General features: G+C 35.8%; 1 protein-coding gene across 2 annotated transcripts in view; it reads right to left on the minus strand.

Moving 5' to 3' along the window:
- The window catches only part of PCDH9 (protocadherin 9), an 859,360-nt gene that overhangs the window by 227,103 nt on the left and 604,453 nt on the right, over positions 1–27,804 (minus strand). The gene's annotated exons all lie outside the window — the stretch shown is intronic.

A 27,804-nucleotide genomic window follows, 5' to 3' on the forward strand; every position in this document is an offset into this window, starting at 1 on the left:
AATCTGGTCAGGTGGTATAATTCTTCTCAGTCTGAGAAATGAATATTTGTCCCACAAACTCATTAAGTGTATTGTAAAGTAGTTAAAGAGGGAAAGGAGAAAAGTCAGTTGAACTAAACATTTAAAAAAAGACACTTCTAAAAAAATTTTTCTTTCAAACAACATATATTATAAACAAATAATCCAAATAACATATAGAAATTAAACATAGTGGTGTCCTGCTACAAGAATTTTGTCTCTAATAAAAAATTATCTAGACCCAAACTACCCTCTATGTGCTACACAGGGAGTGAGATAGAATTGGGACACCTCATTTGTTATCCTAAGACTATGTGAATCCATTGAATAAGAAAAATATACAGTATATTTAATTTCCTTTCCTTGATGTGTATGCTCAGTCTAATTATGTTTGTTTTATTGTCACTTAGAATCACAACAAAGAGAGCAATAGTCATTTTCACTGAGAATTCTTCAAATTTGTTTTTCCCTTGGTGAGCCAGAACAGAACATTCTGATATTGATTAACCTATCCCTAGGTTTTCATTCTCTGGGTTAAACAGATGTAAGATAAAAACATATCAAATTAGTTAAAAAAAAGATTTCAAGAAATGTAATAAAAATCAAGCTTGTTTTAATTTGATGATGGCATACTTCTGTATTTGATAAAATTAGGCTTTTACAAGTTGACAAATTATATAGGTTCATTATTCTATAATTACTTCAGCCTTCATCCCAGTTACTTATAGTACCAACTTTATAGAAATGAAATTCCATTGATAACTTTTTAAATTAATCTATTATTATTTCCCATGTAAGCAGCAATTGCTAAAAAGCATTTTATTTTAACCACTATTTAAATCAAGCTACGACTTGTATACTCTTTGTAGGACTTTGCAGAGCCAAGGGTGCCTTAGGGACATTTATTCTTACTTTGGTGGCATTATATGCCCTAGTCGAAAAAGAAAAAAAAACAACAACAGTATTTTTACATTCTCCATTTGATAACTGAATGTTCAAATCAACAGAATATGCAAGGCTATTGTTGGAAGAGTAGGTTAATTAAATTGACTTTCTAGTAACCATTGCCATTCTCGTCCACTGTACATTTTCTTATGGGCATAAAGGTGACTGACTGCATTCTGCATTACTTCCAATATTGGCAAAAACCTTCCCACATCCCTCTATATTTGCTTGGGTTGTGATCTTTTTCCTTAATCCTAATAAACATAAAGGTGTCTCTGCACATCTTTCCCCTAATTTTACAGAAGGATAAAAAAGAATTATCATATTGCTGTTTATCTTTAATAATCTGTGGAAGGAAATTTTTTTAGAGGTATCATTTAAAAGAGTGGTATTCCTAAGTTCCCCTCCAAATAGAGCAAGATTCTTAAGCCTGTAATGAACAGTTTTAAATAATCTAAAGAGTCAAAGGGATTTGTCAATATATAAATTAACTTGTGTAACTATTTAAATATTTCATTATAAAATAATGACCTTAAAGACACTATAACTTGCAGGAAGCTTTATGGCGTGTGTGTTTGTGTGTGTGTGTGTGTGTGCGTGTGTGTGTTTGTGCCTGTTTTTCCACTGTCATCATGTTGAGAAGAGCAATTATACCTTCCTTATTGTGTAATGAGATGTGGTATACTAAAACATAACAGTAATGCCTTTTAAATAGATGTTTTAGCTTGGCAATATTAGAGCCTTATAATTCAAAACATTATTCTATTTTTTAAAGATCTATTCTTGTGAAAATTATAAATGCTAGTTTTATTCTTTTTTAAATTTTATTTTAGTAATTTTCTATAATTTATGAAACTCCTGCCTTGGATTTATTTTGTTATGATCACAATAACTATAATAATATCCACTTTATTTTTTATAATATATTTTTATTTGAGTGTAGCTGACACACAATATTACATTACTTTCAGGTGTAAAACACAGTGATTTAATTTCTCTAAATGTTATGTTACGCTGACCATAACTGTGTCTATATCACCATAACATCACTATTACAATATCATTAACTATATTCCCCATGCTGTGCCCTTTATTTCCATGCCTTATTCATTCCATAACTGGAAGCCCGTATCTCCCATTCCCTTTCACCTATTTCTCAACCCCTTCCCCCCCAGTATCTATAAGTCTGTTCTCTGTATTTATAGGTCTGATTCTACCTCTTATTTGTTTATGCATCTGTTTTGTTTTTTAGATTCCACATATGAGTGGAATCATATGGTATTTGTCTTTCTCAGTCTGACTTATTTCACCTAACATAATACCCTCTAGGTCTATCCATGTTTTCACAAATGGCAAGATATCATCCTTTTTATTCACTCTAAGTGGTCTATATTTGAATGGTATAGAATTTATTTGAGCTTTTCAAAGGTGATTACAAATAGTTTTCATGACACGGACAGGTCCCCCTTTTATATTTCAGAAACAGTCCTCCAAAGTAACCAAAAAGTGAAAAGGATCTTTAATTTTATCAACAATGCCATTGATAACTTGTTTCTATTAAAATAATTTATAATTCAAAATCAGGAATCATACTCAATGGGGAAAAACTGAGACCTTCCCCCTAAGGTCAGGAACAAGACAGAGATGTCTATTCTCACCACTTTTATTCAACGTAATACTGAAAGTCCTAGCCACAACAATCAGCCAACAAAGGAAATAAAAGGCATTTAAGTTGGTAAGGAAGAAGCAAAAGTTTCACTATTTGCAGATGAAATGATACTATATATAGAAAACCCTAAAGATTCTACCAAAAAACTACTAGAACTGATAAATGAATTCAGTGAAGTCACAGGACACAAAATCAATGTGCAGAAATCTGCTGCATTTCTATACACTAATAATGAAACAGCAGAAAGAGAAATTAAGAAAATAATCCCATTTACAATTGCATCTAAAAAATAAGATACCTAGGAATAAACCTTTCCAGTGAGGTGAAAGACCTGTACTCTGGAAACTATAGACCACTGATGAAAGAAATTGAAGACGACACAAAGAAATGGAAAGAATTTCATGCTCATGAATTGGAAGAATAAATATTGTTAAAATGTCTATACTACCCAAAGCAATCTACAGATATAATTCAATTCCTATCAAAATACCAACAGCATTTTTCATAGCACTAGAACAAACAATCCTAAAATGTATATGCAACCACAAAATACCCCAAGAAGCCAAAGCAATTTTGAAAAAGAAAAGCTGAAGGTATCACAATTCCAGACTTCGGGCTATATTACAAAGCTGTAGTCATCAAAACAGTATGGTACTGGCACAAAAATAGATATATAGATCAATAGAATATAAAACCCAGAAATAAGCCCACACTTATATAGTCAATTAATCTTCAACATAGCAGGACAGAGCATCCAATAGGAAAAAGGCAGTCTCTTCAAAGAATGGTGTTGGAAAAACTGGACAGCTACATGCAAAAGAATGAAACTGGACCACTTTCTTACACCATACACAAAAATAAACTCAAAACAGATTAAAGACCTGAATGTGAGACCTTAAAACCATAAAAATCCTGGAATAGAGCATAGGCAGTAATGTCTCTGGCATTGACCATAGCAAGATTTTTCTAGATATGTCTTTTGAGGGCAAGGAAATAAAAGCAAAAATAAACTATTGGGATACACCCAAATAAAAAGCTTCTGCACAGCAAAGGAAACAACTGATGAAGCTAAAAGGCAATCTACTGAATGGGAGAAGGGATTTCCAAATAACATATCCAATAAAGGGACAGTATCCAAAATCTATAAAGAATTTATATAAACTCATCACCTTAAAACCAAATAATCCAATTAAAAATGGGCAGAAGACATGAAAGACATTTCTCCAAAGAAGACATACAGAATAGCCAATAGACACATGAAAAGATGGTCAGCATCACACATCATCAGGAAAATGCAAATCAAAACCATGATGAGATATCAACTAACACCTACCAGAGTGGCTAAATTCAAAAACACAAGAAGAAAGTGTTGGTGAGGATGTGAAGAAAAAGGAACCTTCTTGTACTGTCGGTGCGAATGTAAACCAGAGCAGCCACTGTGGAAAACAGTATGGAAGTTCCTCAAAAAGTTAAAAATAGAACTATCCTATAACCCAGTAATCACACTACTTGGTATTTACTCCCCAAATACAAAAACACTAATTCAAAGGCATACATGTAACCCTATGTTTACAGCAGCATTATTTACAATAGCCAAATTATGGAAGCAGCCCGAGTGTCCATCAACAGATGAATGGATAAAGATGATGTAGGGTATATATATACAATGGAATATTACTTAGCCATAAAAAAGAATGAAATCTTGCCATTTGCAATGACATGGATGGAGCTAGAGAGTACAATGCTAAGTGAAATAAGTCAGTCAGAGAAAGACAAGTACCATGTGATTTCACTCATGTGTGGAATTTAAGAAACAAAACAAATGAGCAAAGGGGAAAAAAAGAGTCTTAATTATAAAGAACAAACTGATGGTTACCAAAAGGAAGGTTGGTAGAGGATGGGTAAATTAGGTAATGGGGATTAAGGAGTGCACTTGTTATGATGAGCACTGGCTGATGCACGAAATTGTTGAGTTACTATATTGTATTGGAGCTAATAGAACACTGTATGTCAACTATGCTAGAATTAAAATTAAAAAATAAATAAAAATTAGGAATAAATTTTAAAATGTCCTTTGGTTTGGATAGTTAATTTAAGGAAAAATATACCACTACAAGTAAGAAAAGAGTTAAATTTTCCTCAACTCACGGCAATTAGTCCTATCCTATTTGCAAGACATTTTTTTCTTCCAACATGTACTTCTTTTTTTTTTTTAAGATTTTATTTATTTATTTATGTGTATGTGTGTGTGTGTGTGTGACAGAGAGAGAGAGAGAGAGAGAGGGAACACTAGCAGGGGGAGTAGCAGACAGAGGGAGAGGCAGACTCCCCACAGAGCAGGGAGACCCAGGTGGATCCCAGGACCCTGGGATCATGGCCTGAACCGAAGGCAGATGCTTAACCGACTGAGCCACCCAGGCGCCCCTTAGCATATACTTCTTAAATAGCTTTTGATATGTGTGTGTGTGTGGTGTGTGTGTACGTGTGTATATGAAATATTTGCACGGGAATATTTTTCCACTTACAAATGAGGGTTTTTTTTTTTTTGTCCTACATGAAAATAAAATATTTTTAGAATGCTTTTTATATTTGTAGATGCATTTTTAAAAAGTTTTTGGTTACTGATATACGCCCTCTCATTATGTTAGACATTAAGTTAGCTTATAATGAGGATAAAATTAAATGACAAGTAGAATGCAAAATATTATGTAGAAAAAAAAGGCAATATGTTCACTTTTGGTTTTAAGCAGGGGTGATTTATATAATGGAGATTAAAATAGAAAAGAGGTGCAATTTTAGATTTGGCAAACAATTGTTATAGTGCTTAAATTATACTAGGTGCTTTATATATTCTGTTATCTAATTCTTAAAACAATATTATTTAGTAGGTTTTATTATCACCATTTTACAGAAGAGAGAAATAATGCACTTAGAAGTTCCCATATTTGCCCAAGTTCACACAACAGATAAGTAGCAGAGCTAGGTTTTGGAACCAGATATTCTGATTCTAGAGGCTGTGATTACAAGGCTGTGATCACAAGTATGTATAACCTTTCAGATGACTTCAAGCTTTCACCCTTCTTCTGGCAGTTTCTGTTTTTTGGTAATTTAAATATTACCTTAATTAACAGGCAAAAAGATAAATCCTTAAATTACATTAATTTAAAAAAAATTCCCATTATTTTGTTTAGATCCTATTTCTTATTCCTACTCCTTTATGATTTTTCCCTTTCTTACTGATTAAAGTTTCCAGCTTATATATGCATTTATCTGTCTGATCATTTTTCTGTTTTCCATGTCATAATTTATTTTAATTTATTATTAATTTATTCTTCCTCAGTTATTTGGATTTGATTACTCTTCCTTGTTGAATAAGCAGTTATTTTCTTTTTTTTACTTATTAGTTTAATAATTTAAGGATCGAGGCCTATGAATTTTTTAAATATGTTTATAACATAAATATATATATATATATATATGTATGTTCTGTTACATTAGTTTAAATTTTTCTAATTTTCAAAATAGCCTACCATTTTAGTTTTAAGTGCATCTTCCATGTAGGGGTTATTCATCTTGTTACTAACATCTAATTATCCTGCCCTGTAGTCAGAAAACCAGGACTCACAATTCCTGCTTTCTGGAATTTATATATATTTATTGTCACTCAAGATTAATTAATTTAAAATTACTTGGTTTATATGCAAATACCTTTTTGGTCTTTGTAACAACTAATAAACATGCTGTTGGTATTCTTATAGGTGATTAGAAGTTTGATAATATGGATATTTTTCTTTGTCCTAGGCAATTGTTCTAGTCAATTCTAAAGCGTTTTATATGATTTTAAGTCTGGATAGGCATCAATTTTTGTCTCTCTTCCATATTTAAATGTAAATTTATTATAGTCCACGATTATCTTAATTTTGTATTTCCAGTGCTAAGCATCGTTCCTGCTACATGGTAGGCTTTCAATAATAAATGTTTTCCTTTCATTTTTGTTTTTACTCTATTATTAGTGAGATGGAATAAAGGTGGCAAATAAATGAGGTCTATGAAGGACAGCAGTGAACAAAGTCATTCAAAAGAATTTCTTGTTACAGATACAGCCTAGATAAATGAAATAAAATAATGAATACGTTATTATACTCTATAGGATTAGTATTCATAATGCAGTTGGATTTAAAAAAATGTTAACTCAGCAAAATTAGAGAATTTTTATAAAAATGAGTTTCCATTTAAGATATTCCCACCATGGGAACCTAACCTCTTCCTACAAAGACTCTTTCTCCAGGGTTATGGTAAAATAGGTTGTCTGCTGAATTTATAATTAGATTTTAATAAATATACAAACTAACCATTTGTACATCAGTCAATGATTTTCATCATTTCTTAAAATGTTTTCCATAGAATACTAGTTCTATGACGATAATTGGTTGATTGATTTTAGAATAGAGGATATGTGGTCAAATATGTTTACATAGCACATTCCTCTCTGGAAGAGTTCAGTGAAGAATAACATATTAGAAGGTCTTCAAGATGTTCCATTATAGAATTCTGCTGAATTCTGTTAAACCTACTATTTCCAAACTTACTCGAATATATGATTGTGGAATTAAATACATTGTTATAAACCAGTGAAATAAATCAACACATACATACAGATAGCTCTGTGTGGGTGAGTGTACAAATGTATATACTAAACTAGTTTTATAAGGAACCTAATACCTCAGAAACATTGGTACAAAAGCTATTTATCATGAAAGGTTTTAAAGACGGCTGACAAGTCAAATTAATTTTGTAAAAGTTTGATGATCAAAGATATGTTCTAAATTTTAAGTATATCTTGGGGCAACTGTAATGCTAATTTCCTTGGTTATATGGTGCTAATTAAAGGAAATAATAGAGACTCTATGAAAAATGCCACTTCAGAGTCATGGATATAATAATACTATGGTTTTCTTGAAATTCTTGAGTAGAAAACAAATTGTAATAACATTAATTGAAAGAAAAAACAAATTGTCATTTAAAAATTTCCCTTCTATATTTAGCAAAAAAACAGCCATAATTGAAAAAAAAAAAGAAAGAAAATCTATAGTTCCAAAACATTTTTAAGTGTAAGGCGAAGAGATGAATTTTGAATTATTGATACATACAATCCCATATTCTCATCTGCTTGATGTTGTTTTGTATTCGTATTTTGTCATTGTTGAATGACTGAAGTTTAATGGATACCTTCAAGTAAGAGAATGTCATGCAAAGTTTACAAAATTCCTTGTAAGTCACAGGATCTAAAATCTAACTGGTGTTTCCAAAAAAAAATCATAGTACAAGAATATTAATATTTTATAAGACTTCTCTGAAACAAATGAGATGCAGAGACGTCTGGTTTTGTTTCAACATCTATTCCTCCCATGTTCCACAGAAATGTACATTTTGGTTGGGCATGAGGCCACCATAATATATTTTCCAGCCTGCCTTGATGCTAAGTACTGGGCAACAAATTATAAACAGAGGTACCTAGAGGATAGGTTTTGGCCTCTTCTTCATCCCCTCCACCAACCCCACCCCCCCTTCCTGGGTTTCAGAGCTGCTGTCTTAAACTAGAGGCAATACATGGTAAAGCAACCAGTACAAAGAAGCTGTGTCCCTGACAGCTCAAAGCCCCACACCAGCCTGAAACTTGTACATAAGCAAAAAGTAAATTACTATTTTGTTAATGTCACATGCTAGTTTGGGTTTTGTGTCACTTGCAGCTAAACTTCATCTTAACTAACACAGAATTGTTGGAGGGAAGAGGGATGATGCTGACTAAACAGCTTGGCATTTTTATCAAAGAACAGTCATTCTTTACTTTTTAAGTGATTCACGAACACACAGGAGAGATATTCCATACTGCATGTTTACGACATTGAAAATGATACTCTAGACTAATATCCCTGATTTCTCTACTACAACTTGTTTGATTAGCCCCTTGACACTCTTCTCAATTGAGGGAAAGCAAAAGTAATTCATAACATTTTCAGTAATTTGGCTAATCTACTTTCACAAGCTTGTCAGCTGGGGTTTCAAGCTCAGGGTGACTCGGCAGTTAATTTTTTTTTTCTCACTTTCTAAGAGAAGCAGGGCTTTTCTAGTAACAAATCCTTCCCTTTATGTTGGCCAACAGTGTCTTTTCCTTGACTTGATGTGAAACCTCCCTAGAATGACCTTGGAACTAAGATCCTAAAGGACAATATTCAATGTAAGCCCTTTCTGCCGAAAGGAGACTAACTGGTTATTTTTTATAGCAACAGACTTGAAGCACAATGCATCTCGCTGCAGAAAAGATAGAGAATATGATTCATAGCATCATAGCTCACCAACTTTGCGAAAAGCACCTGGAATCACATGCCCTTCTGCTGTTCCTTGGCTTTTTCTCTATTGGAAATAATTAAATTAGAAAGAATTACAAAGAAGATGGCAACACAGAAGAAAACTGGGAGGGAGGAGGTAACAGGAAATGAAGGAGTTCTAGAACTCATGTCAAATTTAAGGCAAACTCATCGTGATAGCTAACCAATTTTTAAAAATTCTCCAAGTACTCTGGTACCTACCTGAGAGTGTAACATAAACAATAACTCCCTAATGATATAGAAGAATGAAGTTCTTTAGTAAAGCTTGGTGCTGAGTAGAAACAAAGTTTGGTTAATTTAAACTCCAAGGCTATGATTAACTATTGAGGTGCATTTTTCATTTTTTGCACTGAAAATAGTGTGGAACAAATATCTACCTCAAAAAAGTGGGGCAGAAACATGTATCATACATTTCAGCAGCTTTATTCAGTTTTTATGGAAAAAAATACATTTTGTGTGGGGATTTTATCTTAATGAGGGAAATATCTGATTTTTCTATTACCTATTGCTAAATTTTAAATGTAAAATGAACCCATTTATAAACAGGCCAAATACAAAGAATACTAATGCAAACTGTCTTATAGTTGTCAGTCCCCAATAAAGTTCTTTCTCTAGTCCACAAAAGATGAGCCCACAGGTGCCTTGTTTACGATGCAAGTTAGCCCTGCCCACTTTCCACCCTAATCTCGTTCAAGGCAGATTATTATCCGTATCACCCCAAACATCTGATCTTAGTTAAATTTCCTGATACTGATTTCTAGATTCTAGATTATCCCCCCATCTCAGCCTATATTACCTTGGTGTCTAGTTCTGTGAAGAGTTTCATGGCCAGAGATTCTCTGAACTATTTTCCTGTGTCCTCTAGGCTCAATATTTGCCTGTCTGAATGTTTACTTCCTTCCTCCATTCTCTAATGCTAGGCCACCTCTTTCTTTGGGCATCATTAAATTCCACCTTGGATTTTTAGTACAGATGTGTGTAAGACCAAAATTTGGATGGTGTCATTCCCTCTCAGGTATCAGCTGGGCATAATCCCAATGACTTCTGACATATTAACTGAGTCTAGTGCCAGAGCTTAATGCCTATCCCAGCTCCTTTTGCGTTACTGAGATAGTCAGTCTTATGGCTAACTCAGTTCTACAAACAATGTTGAGAACCTACAGAGTTCCAGGCACTGGATTAAAATTAATAAGATATTGATTGTATCTTCGGGAAAATCATACATATAAAAATCAACATAATGTGCTCACTATGTTGATGACTGGCCAAGAGATTTAATAATATGAAATAGCTAGAAGAAGAAAGATGCACATCTGTACTGATCAAAAGGAAGTCTAGTTCTAAAACAAAATCACTCAACTAATTGGGAAGAAGATTAAAGAAAGGACCAACATAATACCAGAATGTTCCTTGTGTATCTTCTAACCCCAATGCCCAAAATACAGCCTAGTACATTGTAAAAATTCACTAAATAGTTGTTGAATGGATTACTGATGGGATGAATAAATGATTATTCTTACCGCAAATTAAACTTGTATAAAGTAAATAGATTAATGTGAAATTCTCACTGATGTCAACTGTAACTCAAATATCCATGCCATATAAACTAAACTGTAGGGCGCCTGGGTGGCTCAGTTGGATAAGCGACTGCCTTCGGCTCAGGTCATGATCCTGGAGTCCCGGGATCGAGTCCCGCATCGGGCTCCCTGCTCGGCAGGGAGTCTGCTTCTCCCTCTAACCCTACCCCCTCTTGCGCTCTCTCTCTCTAATAAATAAATTAAAAAAAAAAAAAGAAAAGAAAAAAAAAACTAAATTGTAACACGTAAGGTGGCTTTATACATGACTTCAATCAGGTCAGAAGAGTTAAGTTGGTTACTTGTGTTGAGAAGGTATGCAAGGGAAAAAAGACCTGACTCACAACAGAAATGTCATTTGGGCAAATATCAGGTGCCTACACAAACAATTCTGTGTCCAATCATTTGAAAATTAACGAAGGTTTCAAGAGGTATCTCTTAATAATATAAAGTTCCTCCTAAAAAATGCATACGTAATAGAGTCGTTTTATTTCCTCTGCCATTTGATAATATCCCCATTTTTACACATTTTGGAGCCATTTCTATTTTCATTATAATCATATAAATCCAGAAGAATTAATCTTAGTTTCACAAAGCAATTTCATATACAGTGGGTAATTATTGATAGGTGCTATAATTATTCCATTCCATTCACTCAGAGTTTATACTGCTTCTATGGGGGTTTCCGAGCAACCTCCCTTTTAAATGCTGAAATAGTCTTTAGTTCTAAAGTGCTCCTTATATCAAAGCTCCTGAGATGCATAAGCTATGTCAAAAGGACATTTCAGACAAAGAAATGGTTAGTCCAAGACAGACTGGGGAGAACACAATATTGTTTATAACACTCTGTTCTGTATTTTAAGACCTTAATAACCCTTCTACAGAATCTGAGCCAATTGCTAATCAATAGTAATTACTTTTTCTCTAACCACCTAAAAAGTACTCTTTAACCCCTAGAAGTAAGTTTTTAGAATGCCACCCATTTATTTTCTAGACATTAAATATGTAGCTATAACTTGAGTTTTGATATTTATAATGTTCAGTGTTGCAACTTTATAGGAGGGCCATTTCAGCAACTGAAATACAAGATCTTTTCCAAGAAGGTAGTTGTAAAAGTTAATTTTTTTGAAAGAGTAAGGCAGTAAAACATTTCTAATCAACCTCAAAATTTTACTGAATAGGGCAAGTAGATATTAAATGGATAGCTAGATATATAAACATACTCTGAAGTATTTCTTCTGAACTCAAATAAACTAATAGCTAAAATCCATGTAGTTTATATCCAAACAGTGAAGCCTGACAAATAAATAGGCAGTTGGACATTTTTTGTTCACTTGCAGAAAAACTGCTTAGGTGTCACATTTTATTGAATAGGTGCAGGACATCATCATTAGCAAGGTTAATACAGAATCAGGAAAACCTAGAGCAGCTACTAAAGATTAACAAGAAATTTGGAGGAAAAACAAACAACATGCTAGCAAATTAATGGTTAAAATTAATGATGGCCTAGAAGAACGTCTACTGAAGAGTATAATAATGTACAACATAAAGTAGTTCTGTGTGTCCATTTTAAAAAGTGCCCCTTTCATTCCAACTCTGTGCTGGGCCACATGCTTGCATGGGAGATACAAGAGTTATTTCACAGAAACAAAAAGGTACTTTCTCTCAAATGTTTTTTTTTTTTTTTTTTTTTTTAAGATTTTTATTTATTTGACAGAGAGAGACACAGCGAGAGAGGGAACACAAGCAGGGGGAGTGGGAGAGGGAGAAGCAGGCTCCCCGCGGAGCAGGGAGCCCGATGCAGGGCTCGATCCCAGGACCCTGGAATCATGACCTGAGCCAAAGGTGGATGCTTAACGACTGAGCCACCCAGACGCCGCTCTCAAATGGTTTTTATTTGTTTTTATAGATTCTCCAATATAATTAATGGAATTAGTGGGTTATTTATACTAGAAACCCAGATAGCAATTTTAAACTTCTTTGTTCTTTTATCATCCAAATGCTGGCCAAATTCAGGAAAAAAAAAAAAATTATCTGCAAAACATACTTTTCATTTTTTCCTACCATTGTTACTGCCTATTTCACATTTACATTATTTATTTTAATCTTCTCTCCTGAAACTATCTGAAGTTCTTTGTGCGTATTAAAGTACTCAATTAGTCATACTATTATAACAGTTATTATAATCAACTTGTATTTGAAGTCTTCCATTTACACATCGATGTTCTCCATTACACTGGTAAATCTAGAGGGTAAAGGTCCATGACATACTCATTTCTTTAGCCTCTATCATCTAAAACAGTATATGAGTGGAATAAAATTAGTTTCAGACTCTTATTCTGAGCATAGACTACCAATGCTAAGCTCTGAATTCAATATAAAACCCATTCTAAATTGTGCAGAGTCCTATAGTAGCAGTTTAATTAACAAGAGATATAGTCTCGGGGCGCCTGGGTGGCTCAGTCGTTAAGCGTCTGCCTTCGGCTCAGGTCATGATCCCAGGGTGCGAGCCCCGCATCGGGCTCCCTGCTCGGCAGGAAGCCTGCTTCTCCCTCTCCCCCTCCCCCTGCTTGTGTTCCCTCTCTTGCTGTGTCTCTCTCTGTCAAATAAATAAAATCTTAAAAAAAAAAAAAAGAGATATAGTCTTAAAATACATGGTTAAATTTTTTAAAATATTGTAGGTAATGGAGGCTTCAACTTTGTATATGTACATGATATAATCTTATGTAATTATATATATAATATATAAAATATATATATATAGTTTGTCTCTGCTAGAGCCTGAATACAAGATGTGGGTACTGGGAAAAACTGGCTACTATACTATAAATAGTTTGCCACTCAAGCATTAAAATGTAAACTCTATTTCTCTGTATGTAAAAAGGTGCTTTACCTTATTTATTTATTTATTTATTTATTTATTTTTGATGTAGTGTTCCATGATTCATTGTTTGCGTATGAAACCCAGTGCTCCATTCAATACGTGCCCTCTTTAATACCCATCACCAGCCTAACCCATCCCTACACCCCCCTCTCCCCTCTAGGTGGATTTTCTTCAAAGAAACAAACAGGTAATTTCTATTTCCATATATGGAATATGTCATAGCATTTGAAAAATAGATGGAACTCAATCTTTTTCTTCACTGGGAGTTAAATATTTCAGAACTTTAAAAGCAGAATTAGGGCACCTGGGTGGCTCAGGTGGTTAAGCGTCTGCCTTCGGCTCAGGTCATGATCCCAGGGTCCTGGGATTGAGTTCCGCATCGGGCTCTCTGCTCCTTGGGAGCCTGCTTCTCCCTCTGCCTCTCTCTCTCTCTGTCTGTCATGAATAAATAAATAAAATCTTTAAAAAAAATAAAAGCAGAATTAGATTCTTAGATAAATCAATGTGATAAGATCAAAAGCTTTATCACATTGTATATGAATTTCTATGAAAACACAATAAAATATCAACAGTTCTTAGTAGATTCCAAGGTTGTTTTTTTTTTTTTTTTAAGATTTTATTTATTTATTTGAGAGAGAGAATGAGAGACAGAGAGCACGAGAGGGGAGAGGGTCAGAGGGAGAAGCAGACTCCCTGCCGAGCAGGGAGCCCGATGCGGGACTCGATCCCGGGACTCCAGGATCATGACCTGAGCCGAAGGCAGTCGCTTAACCAACTGAGCCACCCAGGCACCCCAAGGTTGTTTTTAATATAAAATTTGAGCCTGAGATAGTTAGATGCAAATTACATATAATTCAGTGAAAACAAATCACATTTTGAACATCCTTTGAAGATATTTGACAACTGAACCTAAAAGTAACATAAAAATAATCTATTAGGACTTTTAAGTAAGTTAAAAACTGTCTTCTTCGAGGAACTGGACTATAATGTCTTCAGAAACTCTAGAGATGCTCTGCCCTTGAATCTTCTCTGGTAAGATGAATTATAGCAAGCACAATTCTGTTAAAGAACAATTTTCACTTTTTTTCTGTTTTGTTTTTTTTTTCACTCACTCTTATCCTTGGCATGTAAGAGGCTGAATGGAATAATAAGAAACTCCCCAATTTAATATAGAGAATATTATTATAATAAGATTTTTCTGAAAGTTTTGCAGTGTATTTTCATGGGACATATCATGGTAGGTGATGACATGATAATTTCTACTCTTGATAACTCCATTATCCAGGATAGGCTACATTAGGATGCAATAACAAAGTAACTGTGAATATCTGCTGTCATAAAGCCAAAGTTTGTTTCTTGCTAATTTTACATCACCTTTGCAGGTGTTTCTTTACAGAGCCACTCAGAGACCAGACTAATGGACACTCCATTCTCATCAGGGACATGCAGCCTTCTAGGTCATCTCAGCTGAAAAAGAAAGACTCGAGAACTGGGCTCTCCATTAGCCTGGAAGTGATATACTTCATCCCATCAGCCAACACAAGGGAGATGAATCTGCCTTGCTACAAAGGAGTTGAGAAGTACAGGGAAGTAGATAGAATATTTTTGGAGAGGGTGACTCTTTCTATCACAAGAATCAATAGTCTATATGTTGTAAATGGTACTGTAATATGCTGATCAAACTGTACTAATAAATTATTTTTATAATGCTCTGAAGCACGTAATTTAATCATGAATATTTTGTAGTAAAACTGAGGAAAACATCCTCAATTATAGTTTTACATTGTTTTACTTAGGTCTCTAATGTGACAGACACTCAAACTACAGTTGCTTTTTAGGAAAGATACTCCTTTGAAATAGAAAAGGATATTATTCATAACAAAAAGGGCAACCATTAAGTAGAAAGAACAAAACCCATGAACCTATGTATGTGACAGGCAAAACTAGATCAGCAGCTATGTTTTGTTATTTGAAATCAATACTTAAGAGCCTTTCCTTCTTCACAAAGATAAAGGAGTTATCAGAGCTAATGGTTGATGTGAATGCTTAGCACTGTTTTAACAGATTACAGGTCGATTTTAATTTTGCTTTACAAATTACAAGGAGCCCATCAATAAGATTATGGACGAGAGACACCGAAATACTGCTGAGGAAGTAGTCCGTCCTTTCAAACTCAAATGGATTAGAGAAAAAAAAAAAAAAAAAAAAAGGGAAAAAAATTGCTAGCAGTAATGGAAAAGGAATGTATTTTTTGTTTGTGGGTAAACCATGCAAAAATCTTACAGACATAATTACATTATAAAAGAAGCTGATAATTATTTATCATAAGGACTTGGTTAGAAGTTTAGAAGAATCTCCTTGGTTAATCCAAAAACGTGACTGCAGATTCTTTAAACATACAAAATTATCACTAAAAAATAAAACAATATATTCATGGAGACTTCGCATATGTAATACTGAGTGCAGTCTGTTTTACAAACATAGATTTTAGAACTATTTTATTATTAAGGAGATTCTTTCCACAGAAAATTAGACAACTTCAGAGAATCATATGCTTCTCATCTGCTAATAAATATAGATATCACCATATACACGATGATATAATGATTTATATTGCTTTCCCTTTACTGTACAGGAACCATCATTTCTGTCTGCTCTAATTATAATAGAATTTCCTGATAAATTTGATAAACATTTTTAAAAACAGAGGGAAAAGCTAAAGCAAAAAAATTCTAGTCTGTTACAATATGATAAATGTTCCTGAGTTTATAAAATCCTATTACATTCTAAGTTGAGAGTATGATCAGTATGTGATAGAGGAGATATTCAAAGAAAAGCATCGTGTGTGTGTGTGTGTGTGTGTATATATAGGAATATACACACACACACATATATATACATATATAAAGATATATGACGAGATGACGAGTACACATCCGGCTAAGATATGTAGAATTTTATACAAAGGTCAGTATCAGAAGTCTGACCAGATTATTGACAAAGAACAGAAGCGAATGATAATAAGCCAGCCATGCCATGATTTCTCTTATTACTAAACAGCGCCGTTATCACATGCAAGTCCGTTTTAAGTAAAAAGACTCTGCTTTTGGAAATCGTTTTACATAGCATCACACAAATCTGGACCTGGAAAAAAGCCTTTTATGCCATGAGGATTTTAGCATAGTCAAAAGAGAGGTGGCAAGTCCCGTCCTGCCGCTGCCCTGTGAGGGGGTCAGGGGGAGACAACAGGAGTCTACGACTGCACTAGTCTCCTGGCTACGCTTTGCTGCAGGCATTTCTGAGGGCCTCTGGTGAGATTCCATTCTCTGCAAAGTACACACAGAAAGATGTTTCACAAGGGAAGAGTTAAAGAGTTGCTGAGGAAGAAAATACCCCAAAGCCCTCTTTGGCACCCGACAGAAATTAAAAAAAGAAAAGAAAACCTTTCTTCCCTCCCCGAAATTTGAAGAAAGGGCCCCAGTACATAGTGAGTTCCTCTGGAGCAATTGCCAGAGTCAGCGGCTCAAGCAGAGAGGGCAGGCACTAACAGTAAAAGAACGCAGTGATGCAAAGTATGGGCTTAGTCTGGAAAATGCTGGATTCCCTTCAGACCAGTCTGGATGCAGTCAGCCAGCAGCTGAAATTTGGTTCTCAAGACTCCTTAGGGCAAAGGTTCAAATGGCGTATTCTATAAGTTGTTCCTAGGATTGTCTGTAGTTGTAATTAAGGGAACTGAAATTCTGTAAGCCAAATGGAAGACTTCGTCAATGAAGTGAGACGTAATTACCTGGTGGTAGTGGAAAGTTCTTAATTTGTGCTTCAATGACAAAGCTGACAAGCACAGAGTTTTGAAGACGAGAAGTGGGGTCAGTAGGAATCATTAAAAGGCTAGGAGTGGAAACTTTGCACTTAGTTTCTTCCGTGCAATGAATCTGAAACCTGTTGCTTGTTGTCAGTAAGATTTACCTTTGATCACAAGCAGAAGGGAACTGTCAGGAGAGTAAAGTAAAACATCTAACCCTCTGACTACATCCTGTTCAAACTATTGATTGTTCACTTTCCTAGTACTCGGTAATCTTGGTGATCTTGAACAGATTTGTGCAAACAAATCAGCTACTAAGAACACATATTTCTTAACCCCCTTCTTTTCTATTCCCTTGGAATAGGAAAGTTTGCCTTCTGACATTTTTTTTTTTTTAGAAGACACTGTGCGCTTGCTATCTGAGCAATATTTTATTATATGTTGCTTCGTTTAACCTGACAAATCTCTCGCGGCAGACAGTATCTCTACTTTAGTATTACGAAAGTGGACTTCCTAGAAGTTAAGTAACTGACTAAAAGGGTGGACTGGGATTCAAATGGAAGTCAACCTGAGGCAAAGCCCACTCTTTCTCACATCACAATGTTGCCTCTTCAGGTACTTTAACATGCAGGGCTAGGAGAATCGTATTTTTACACATAGGAGAGCAACAGAAATTAAAAAATAGAAACATGGAGTTTATTGAGTCTCAAAACAATTGTTTCTCAATGCGGGGTAAGGTAGTCTCATGCGTAGTCTTTCCACCCTCACTGGACCACACAAGAACAAGCCTGGAGTCTAAAGAGCCCTCATAGTCCGTGCTGGCCTCACTTGGAAATATCCTTCTCTGTTCTAGGCATGATGTGTACTCCCTTATTCTGTTCAAGCATATGAGTCAGTGGTCCTCGGGCACATCCTCAGCTTTCTGTACTCAGACCCCATGGCAGAGGGGGTGGGGTCCCTCCACTGCAGCACGAGGCGGGGGTGTGTAGCCCCATTGCCGGCCCAGGGTGGAGCTGCTGGCCATGAGGGACCCATGGAATTGCAAGGGCCTGGGTCTTGTGCACTCTCCCCTTTCTCGCTGTTAGTAAAGGTCTTACCGCTTGAGCCTGGCAGTATGTTTTCTGTTATTAGCAACACTGAATCATAATCTGGTCTCTTCCCTGGATGGCACTTATCTGCCTTTTAATCTTGGCTGCACAGCCTGGCCTCCCAGTGAATGGTGAAAACACTCAGCTCTGGATGTCATAGTAGGTAATTATGTGAATTCAAATAAATGGTCAATTAATAAAATTGGCTGCAAGCTACTCTTGAATCGCAGAGTTGAAAGGGAAGATTTAACTCGAGACATCTTTGTCTCCGGGCCATAACTTAAAATATCTCTTTGATTTAAAGTTACCTTATCTAACTTGTACTTGGCCTGAATCCTCCCACGGCCTCTGCCATAGTCCTGCCGCTGCCCAGTCACGTCTACCCTCACCTACGGAAATGTGATCCCGTATCAGCCCAGAAGCCAGGGACTGTGCAGTTGTTGAATTTCTTCAACCATATGAAGCACAACTTCCACATAAAAATGTATTTAAAAGGAAAAAAAGGAAATATTCAAACACAGCAAAATGTAAATCTATTATCACCGATGACATCATCATCCTGATATATTTTTTTCTGCACCCAGCATGTAGGCTGCTGTGTTTTACACATCATTAAACCTTTAAAAAGCTCCTAGTTTTGGACACAAACAGATCTCATAAAGCAGATATACTAAATGCTTGAGTGATCAGAGCAAAGCCGTTTCCCCTAAGTCAACGGAGAGTTGTGAAACCGAGTCACAAGAACTCCCAGAGCCAGCCAGATGAGGCGGAATAAAGCACCACCAGCAGCTCATGGTCACCCTCCTCATTTATATTAAAACTGCTGTTATATGGGTCTGCGGATCAGTGTGTCAAGTATAAATAGGCTGCCCACATGGATGTTTGTATATACATTGTGTACAGTAATACTCTAAACGGCATGCAGTTTAACGTGTCCTTTAACAGCTTTCTTCCCTGGTTGAATTCATTGACTTTTGTGGGGTTATTTAACATTCATGGGTTTGGCTGGACATCACTCGGGCTTGGGGAATTACATATCAGAGACTGATGTGTGGACTTTGTTGTCTTCTATGTTCCTCTGTCTTTACTTATTCGAAGTAGAATTCCAGCGATTCTTCCGTTCCCCTTTCCCCCGACTGTGTAAACCTGTTCCTGCCCCATTTCCACATCCCAATTCTTTTTTTTTTCTTTTTTTTTCTTTTTTTTTTATTCTTATGTTAATCCCCATACATTACATCATTAGTTCTAGATGTCCACATCCCAATTCTTATAACAGTACCACTACCTACCCAATCATGATGGAGAAAACCCAGGAGCCATCCTTCCTTCTCCCTTCCACAGATAAATCCAATCTATTAGCAAATCCTGGGGGCTGTGAATTCAGACTATATCTGCTCATGCCATTGACTTCTATCTCTTGACCCCTGCTACTTTAGCCAAAACCACCACCTCTTGCCTGGGCACCTGCAGCACACTCCAAACTACTCTCCGTGTCTCCCTAGGGTGCTCCTGAAAATCCACTTCTACACTCAAGCCAGAGCAATCCAGCAGAACTATACATGAGAGCTCCTCATTCCCCTGCTTTAAACATCACACTGTCTTCTCCTTGTGCTTAAAATAAAACCTGAACTCATTTTTAGAATAAAGGTGTTGAGTGACTTGTCTGTTGCCCATTGCTGTCATCACCCAACACACTCAACCTTACTTGCGAGGTTCCACCTTCAGTGGTCTTTCTTCTGTTTTTCGAGAGAAAAGCTCATTCAGTCCTCGAGACATTTACATGGCCCTCTTTGCCAAAACCACTGTCCCACCCTTGACATCTTTCTGTTTTCAAGTTTGGGTTTAAATGTTACCTCTTGGATGGTGAGTCCTTATCTAGCCATGCTAGATTAGCAGCCTAACTGCTCACCCATCCCCGTTTTTGAATCACATTATCCACTTTTATTTTCATCAAAGCACTTTTTGCGACCGAAATATTTTATATATATTTAACTTATTAGTTCCCTCACAGCAGCCCTTTGTAAAAGCCATTGACTGTCATTGCCCATTATATTCCCAGGGGCTAAAATGTGTCTGCCAGGCAGTCCATGCTTAAGAAACAATTGTGGGACAGGAATGAAATGGCTTTGTTGCTGACAATAGACCAGAAGGATGCAATCTTAAAAGCTGGTAGACCCCAAAAGAACACTGACATTGACATCCTGTTTCAATATTTTTTATGAGAAATTTTTATATACGGCTTGGCAAAGATTTTAAAAATGTTTTTTTAAATATGGCAAAAAAGATTGATGAAGGAGAAATGGAAGGATCGCTACATGCAATGTCACTAAAGTGACAATATCTTCTGAAAATGCAAGATCATTTTAAAACAGGGAGAACTATGTGTTGTTTCTTCTACTTCTTCTTTTTCTTCTTTCTTCTTCTTCTTATTTGAATTCTCCTCTCAGAAATTAGTATTTAGTCATAAAAATATTCCATCAGTTGCTGAAATACCAACACATTTTACTTTTTTCCTGATGCACAGTCAATAGGGAGTTCTCTCTCACAAGTGATTTTTTTCTACATCTTTCATCCATCTCAGAGATGCAAATAAAAATTAAACTCACTCAGATACATCATGTACATAACATAGAGTTTGTTTGTTGTTTTTTTAATTTTGATACCCTGAGGATTTTTTGTTGTTGTTCATAAATCAATGGAAGGGTTATATGCATCCACACAGATGTAACCTCTTTTCTCTCTGATAGACATCATGTGGAGAATATTCTTCCCTTAGGAAGCTATACAAGTATAATACAATATCATAAAATTTGTACATATTCTTCTAACTGTTTCAGATCAATAAATGTACATTTTGAATACCATATACTCACTCATGTTTGATCGGTGCTAAAATGCTATGTAAATCATTTTCATTGGTAAATTGCTATGTCTTGAAATTGTAACCTCAAATTGATCCTAATGCTGATATACAAAGTTTTCACTCCTGTATCGAGAACATAACAGCATGCAAATAAATAAACAGTGATAACAACTTAAGTGCAGAAGAATAATTATTTAGTTTTGTGATAAAGATTGCTTTTTCATTTTCATGAATGGATATGCCCTCAAGATTCACAGAATATGATGAAGAAAAGCCACATGGGAAGCCTAGAAAGTGTAGTGAAACAAATTCCTGAAATGAACTTTCTCAGTCCTGGGCTCATAACAACTGGGGAGAGTGACAGATTTTGACAGAACAGCTGCTAATGATAGTACAGAGAAAGCTTCAAATTTATCTCCATCTTAGATTTCACGCTCTGCTTTACACCTCTCATGTGGTTAGTGATCTCATCTTCAGGCTTTTCTATCATTGAACATTTTCATACTCAATTATAAGATTTCTTTTTGTGCTAAAAATGTTATTTTATGAAAGCAAGAAAATATACAGACATTCACATACATTCTGTATATTTAAATGCATCCTTTCTAGAACACTGGTCTATCAAAAAATAAAGTGGTAATCTATTCATTGTTTTAACATCTGGCGCTCATATTTCCTCTGCTTGGGAGAGACTCTAAGACTGCAAAAAAAAAAAAAATGGTGGCAAAGGCCTAAGCAAACATGGAGAATCCCTCTCCTGCTTGCTTGGAAAAAGAAATTCTTGGTTTTTATGTTAGTTGTTTTGTTCCAGGAGGGAGGAGGGAGTGCGGACAGCAGAGAAGTAGGGGATTTGGAGAAGAGACAAGGAAAAAGTATGAGAATCTGGCTTCAGAGTGGAGCTGGGCTTGAGAGACATTCAAGGTGGCAAAGTCCCTCAAAGGATTTTTAAAAACATAAAAGCTTAATGTTAAATTTGAAGTTATTTGACCTTTGATGTAACTCAACAGATTTCCCCTCATCCTAGAATGTTAAGAAAAAAAAAAAAAATGTCCACTACATTGAAAAATACTTCCCAGGAGTGTGTGGTTTTGTAATAATAGTAATAATGATAATGATAATGATAATGATAATAATAATAATAATAATGTTTCATCTTTGGGGCAGCAGAATGCAGATAAAGAAGAAAACTTCTGGAGGTAAACCAGCCATAAGAATGCAAGCCCACTGTAGTTATCCATAAAATATAAAGAGAGCTTTGGATTTCCACAAGGGAACCAGGGCTAACAATGATCTATTTTTACCTCCATATCAAGAAGCAGGGAGTCTTTAGATGATTTCTCTCTTCTATATATATGTTCCTTATCTAATAAAGAAGTAGCAACAAGGTCTGAATAGATTGCCTATTCCTTTCTTCATACCAAACAACTAGTCAATGAAAAGGTAAGAGAGTATATAACATAAAACTCAAAGAAAGTAGAATGACTATACCAAAAGTGTTCTCTAGTACATGCATTTATTTTATTAACAGTAGGATTGCTTGTCAGGGATCTAATAGTTGATATATCAAAGTGATTTGGTCTGTTATTAGTTGTTCTGAAGTGGAGTTGCCTTTCATGTCTTAGAAACCAAATTAATGGCTAGTCTCGATAGTCATTTAGGTCATAATTTTAACACCTAGTTATAATTTTGTTAGACAGCATCTTTAAAAAAATCATGCTCAAACTTTTGATGCATCCACTTAATTATACACCAAGAGTAAAGCATAGTGTCTTAAATGTTAATGGAGACTATTTTGACATCCCACAGTTACACAGGCAAACTGCAATTAGTAAACTGTGGAAGCGGATGATAGGATCACAGCAAATCCACTGGGATTATGTGGAAAATGCAGGTAAAATAAAAATGGTACATGACTGGAAGAAAATAGAGAGGGGAAAAGTGCCCATCCTTACGTTTAAAAAAAAAAAAAAAAAACCTTTAGGGTTCAATTGCTTCCTGGACTTTCAGCCAGTCCTAAGGGAAAAGTCTGATCAATTTAGTGTTGTTCAGTTTAAGTCAATTCCATTCAGAAAGTGCATTAAGTGTTTCTCCGGGAAGAGCGCTGTGCTGGTGATACCCAGGATATGATGGAAACTACACCTCTGCTTCTTTCTCAAGGAGCTCACTTCCTAGTTACAGAGGAAACGTTTACAGATGACATTACCAGACTAGATTTGAATAAAAATGCATGGCATGGGATATGTAGTTTTAAGGGTTGTTTTACATGATGTTTTTTAATCCCCTCCCCTTTCCCCTGACACTTGTCTTCTTTCTCCCTTTCCCATCCATTACTCCAAAATGCCAATCACTGACTGACCTTCAATTACTATTTTGATTTCTTTCATTTTTACAACACTGAATAAATCCATCCTTCAGCTAATAAATCGATAGTCTTGACCTCAACAAATGATATTATAATGCAAATGCATGATCCCAACAAAAAAAATGCATAAACCTCTTAAGCCCTTACACTTCTTTCTTTTGCATAATAGGTCAAGAGGACATGTTTGGAGCAACATTTAGTGAAACACAACTTACCATCAATATCAACAACTCAACAGAAAGTTTTCTTTAAAACTGTCAGAAGTACCATTTTAAAATACAAAAGCAAATATAATTGACATTATAGTCAGTGCACTATCAAATTATGTAAGCAGTAAGAAATTATCCTTATAAACTCAGAAATACTGTAGTGTTTTTCAAGTTTCTTCTGTGAAATTTTAATTCTTATTATATAAAGCACATATGGGGGCATCTGGGTGGCTCAGTCGTTAAGCGTCTGTTGTTTTTTTTTTTTTTTCCTCACAACTCTTTACCTGTTTATTTTCACGTACTGAATTCAACCAGAGAAAGAGCTACATTAATATTGCCATATTTCAGCTAATCCATTATTTTTATGCATCTGCCTTTGGCTCAGGTCACGATCCCAGGGTCCTGGGATGGAGCCCCACATTGGGCTCCCTGCTCGGCGGGAAGCCTGCTTCACCCTCTCCCACTCCCCCTGCTTGTGTTCCTGCTCTCGCTATCTCTTTCTCTCTGTCAAATAAATAAAATAAAATCTTAAAAAAATAAATAAAACACATATGATCACATCCATGCTAAACTAATTTAGAACTACATTTTAGTTGAAAAATATGTTTTTCTGTTGTTTTGCAGCCAAAGCCTAAAGGATTGCTTAATAAGTAAGCCTACTGTGTGTGATTCTCTGTGCTATGGATGGAATTTGTTTCCCTTCTCCCCCAAAATTCATATAATGAAGCTCTAACCCCCAGTGTGACTGTATTTAGAGATAGGGCCTATAAGGAAGTGATAAAGATTAGATGCAATCAAGGGTGGGGCCCTAAAATGAAAGGGCCAGTGCCCTCATAAAAAGAAGCAAAGACACAGGAGCTTTGTGTCTCTTCCACCATGTGAGGACACATTGAGAAAGTGGCCATCCACAAGACAGGAAGAGAGTTCTCACCAGGAACTGAATTCGCTGGCAGCCTGATTTTGGAATTCTCAGCCTCCAGAACTGAGAAAATGGATTTCTGTTGCTTAAGCTACCCAGTCTGTGTTAATTTGTGATGGATGCCCAAGCAGACTAAGACACTGCCCAGTTAAGGCCTGGGGATATTTATACACACGCATACACACACACACACACACACACACACACGGTGGTTTATAAGGAACATGTAAAGTATATTAAGGGAGAAGTGACAGGAGAAATCCATTTACCATTTAATGAAGTCCCTTTACCATTTAATGAACTCAAAGAGGACAACAGCAAAATATATTCATGAAACTGCACTGGTACATCCATAGTAACCTTCTTTTTTTTTTTTTTTAAGATTTTTATTTATTTGAGAGAGAAAGAGAGTGAGAGAGAGAGCATGAAGGGAGAGAGAGTCAGAAGGAGAAGCAGACTCCCTGCTGAGCAGGGAGCCCGATGTGGGACTCGATCCCAGGACCCTGGGATCATGACCTGAGCCGAAGGCAGTCGCCTAACCAACTGAGTCACCCAGGCACCCATCCATAGCAACCTTCTAAAGGGAAAGAGGGAAATAAGTTTGCAAATGGAAGGTGAAAATTAAAGAAAGTTCTGAAAAGGAAAGGGTTTCTTTAAAGCGCTTGGATATGAGAGATGGGTCTTGATGTGCAAATACTAAGTAATATGTATCATGAAACATTGGTATGTTTGGAGTTTTATTAACTCTTTCTTTATAAATTGTAATTTTAAAAAATTAGACATTGCAGATAAATAAAAATAAATTACAGAGTAATGCTACTACTCAAAGTTAAACATAATAAAACATTTTAATTTTCTCCATATATAATGTACAATACATACAATAATTTAAGTTTTTTTCCATTTAACATTATGCATGTTTTTCAATGTCATTATATACCCTTGTCACTCTATAAGATATATTATCTTTTTAAAAGATTTTATTTTTATTTATTTATTTTTTTAGAGATTTTATTTATTTATTTGACAGAGAGAGACACAGCGAGAGAGGGAACACAAGCAGGGGGAGTGGGAGAGGGAGAAGCAGGCTTCCCGCGGAGCAGGGAGCCCGATGCGGGGCTCAATCCCTGGGATCATGACCTGAGCCAATGGCAGACGCTTAACGACTGAGCTACCCAGGCACCCCAAAAGATTTTATTTTTAAGTAATCTCTACACCCAACATGGGGTTGGAACTCACAACCTCCAGATCAAGAGTCACACACTCCACTGACTGAGCCAGCCAGGCACCGCTATAAATACATTATTTTAAGGTTACCACAAAGTCCACTCCATACTCAAAAGTTTCTGCAGTAAAATCACCATCTATGGGCTTTTTGTTTGTTTCTGGTTGGCAGATGCTTGTATTTATGAAGAACATTCAGAGAATTTTAAGGTTTATTTGGCAAAAGATATAGTGATCAAGACTTAATTGAAGACAACACCAAATGTCAGTGAGGATGCAGAGACACTGGATCACACTGGATTCACAACTGGATGTACTGTTGTAAGAATGTAAAATGGTACAGCCTTTCTGGAAACTAAGACTTATCAAGTCTTATGAAATCAAATCTGTAATTACTATATTACATGCTCTTTGGTCACTTATCACATAGATATAGAAATTTATGTTTACACAAAAACCCGTACACATACCTTCAGTTGCAGCTATATTCTCAGTAGGCTAATCTGGAGCCCTATACAAATCTAGATATCCCAGATATCCTTCAATTAATGAATGATTCACTGCACTGATTTTATCATGGAATACTACTCAGCAAAAAAAAAAAAAAAAAGGATCTAATTAATGATACATGCAACCACTTGGACAAATCTCCAAGAAATTATGTTGAAAAAAACCCACTGATACCAAAAGGTTACATACTGTACGATTTCATTAACATAACATTTGTGAAGTGACAAAACTTAAGAAATGGGGGATAGGGGCACCTGGGTGGCTTAGTCGGTTAAGCGTCTGCCTTCTGCTCTGGTCGTGGTCTCGGGGTCCTGGGATCGAGCCCCCAGTCCGGTTCCCTGCTTAGTAAGTAGTCTGTTTCTCCCTCTCCCTCTGCCCCTCCCACCCCCACCCCGGCTCGTCCTCTCTCTCTCTCAAATAAATAAATAAAATCTTAAAAAAAAAAGCGAGGAGGACAGGTTAGTGGTTACCAGGGGTTAGGGATGGGTTGGGGAGAGGATAGGGTGATGGGAAAGAGTTATGTATGGTTATAAAAGAGCAATAGGAGGGATATTTGTAGTGTGGGAGCTATTCAATATCTTGACTGTTTTGGTGGATATATGAACCTTCCCAGGAGATAAAATTGTATAGAAGTAATTACAACATACACATACATACACACACACACACAAATGAGTATCAGTAAAACTGGTGAAATTTGGATAAGATGGGTAGATTGTACAAATGTCAATACCCTGATAGTGATTTTGTACTATAGTTTTGCAAAATGTTACCATTTGATAAACTGGGCAAAGCAGACTCTGGTCTCTCTGTATTATTTCTTAAAGCTGCAAATGAATCAATTACCTCAATCAACATTTTAATAAGAAATTAATTGGAGAAGACGATTCATAGTGGAAAAAAGTAAGGACAAATGAGATTTTAGAAAAGGAAATGGTTAGTTTCAAAGAGTGGTTAGATTTAGGCAATGTATTTTTGTTTTGTTTTGTTTTTTGTTTTTAATTTTATTATGTTATGTTAGTCACCATACAATACATCATTAGTTTTTGAAGTAGTGATCCACGATCCATTGTTTTCGTATAACACCCAGTGCTCCATGCAGTACGTGACTTCCTTAATACCCATCACCGGGTTAACCAATCCCCCCTCCCCCCTCCCCTCTAAAATCCTGTTTGTTTCTCAGGTCCATAGTCTCTCATGGTTCATTTCTCCCTCCAATTCCCCCCGCCTATTTTTCCCTTCCTTCTCCTAATGCCCTCCATGTTATTCCTTATGTTCCACAAATAAGTGAAACCATATGATAATTGACTTTCTCTGCTTGACTTATTTCACTTAGCATAATCTCCTC

Source organism: Leptonychotes weddellii, chromosome 3 (genome assembly GCF_054177405.1).
Source record: "Leptonychotes weddellii isolate Sample4059 chromosome 3, ASM5417740v2, whole genome shotgun sequence".
In the NCBI taxonomy this organism is placed as follows: domain Eukaryota; kingdom Metazoa; phylum Chordata; class Mammalia; order Carnivora; family Phocidae; genus Leptonychotes; species Leptonychotes weddellii.